Here is a 1,664-nt window from a genome sequence, read left to right on the forward strand (position 1 = left end):
GTGAGAAAAAACATCATTTTCCAGCCTCTCTACTACATTTTACAGATTTTTGTCACATGTTTAAAGAGTGGCATCATTAGCATAATTGCATATCTCAATATCATCAATAAAATTAACAAATCGTTCAAGTAGATGATAAAAAGGAGAGGTCCTAAAACCGATCCCTGTGGAACACCCAGCTTTAGTTTATTTTTAGAACTAAACAAACCATTCATTTAACTCATTGCTGCCTATAACCCCAATTACTGCACAGAATGGTCAACGCATCGTGGTTTAATCGTGAGCATGTTGTTTACCGATAAGGAGATCTTGCCTGGCACAATTGAATGCCTTGTGAAGATTCATAAAGACAGCACCAACTTTTCCTCTAGTGTCTAAGAATATTTTATATCTTTCAAGAAAATGAGTTGAAACCTTTTCGGAAGTCACATAACATAACAAATCGGAAAATGAGCAACCTTTGGTCCCATCATTTGCTTGTATAAGAGTATTTCATTAATTTCGGAGACTGTGGGCAAGACACTAACTAGTCTATATAACTACTAACTACGCCTTTTTTAAGTAGGGACGAAACGTCTGGGGTTTTTAGTTGATCTTTTTATTTTTACTTCAAGTTCGGATATAGTGATATGCTCAAAGTAGAAACCAGCTGCAGTTGGGAAACGTGCCAGAATAGTTCTTATGCTGGGATAGTTTGCAATTGCTATATCAACTGGGTCAGTGGGCTATTCCAAGGGCCTTCGTTGCAGTTACAAAATATCTGTTAAAAATTTCTGCAATCTGGCGTTCGTCACAGATAACCTCCTCATTTTCTGCTAGAACTATCTTAGTTTGAGGCTTAATTTTGTCAGAGAGCAGTGTTTTGAGTCTATCAACTATAAGTGTGACGTCCAAAATATTTCAGTATTCTTTCTTTTCTGCAGTGGCAGATTAACAAACATCAGGACCGTAGGCCTAAGATATTTAGGGTCCGAAAGAACAAGATGGAAAATATATATCCAGTTCTCAATCGAATAGTACGCAACCAGCCACATTAAAAATATCAGGTGTGCATTTGCCTTTCCATGATGGTTTAGAGCGGGGCCCGATAAACGGCAGGCCACGGCCTAGTTAGCCTTTGCATGAATTTGGCAATGGAGATCATATCAATGAGATTAACGCGCATTTTATCTTGAGGGATGAGCTCGAAAAAGACAGAAATTACGGAAACGCAACCAGTGGCTTAAACAAAATAAGACTAAGCAATTCGTGCCAAACAGCTGTCATTGTTCCGGTATCGTCCACCTGAGCTGTTGCGGTTTCGCACTGTTCATTTTGATGTTTTCACCTTTTGCATAATTTGCATTAATTATGCATAAAATGATCATGCAAGAGTGATGTTCCAACACCTTGGGAATAAAATGCACGCTTAACTCGGAAATACCCGCTTCATTAATAAATCACTTCAGATTCATTTCTGGATTGTGAACAGGGTGATTTCGATGCACGTTTGATATGACGAGATTAAAACTGGTCTTAGTGCATTGACGCTAGATAATCGTGAAAAATTAATAGCTTAGCATTGATGTTCTTGAATTTGTACAGAGAATGATTAATTAATGTCCATTGATCAAACTTTAATATCAGTTTACCATTTGCTGGTGTGCAGCCCCATATATTAACAG

This window comes from Rhopilema esculentum, chromosome 5 (assembly GCF_057945365.1).
Source record: "Rhopilema esculentum isolate cy_ngs chromosome 5, ASM5794536v1, whole genome shotgun sequence".
NCBI lineage: Eukaryota > Metazoa > Cnidaria > Scyphozoa > Rhizostomeae > Rhizostomatidae > Rhopilema > Rhopilema esculentum.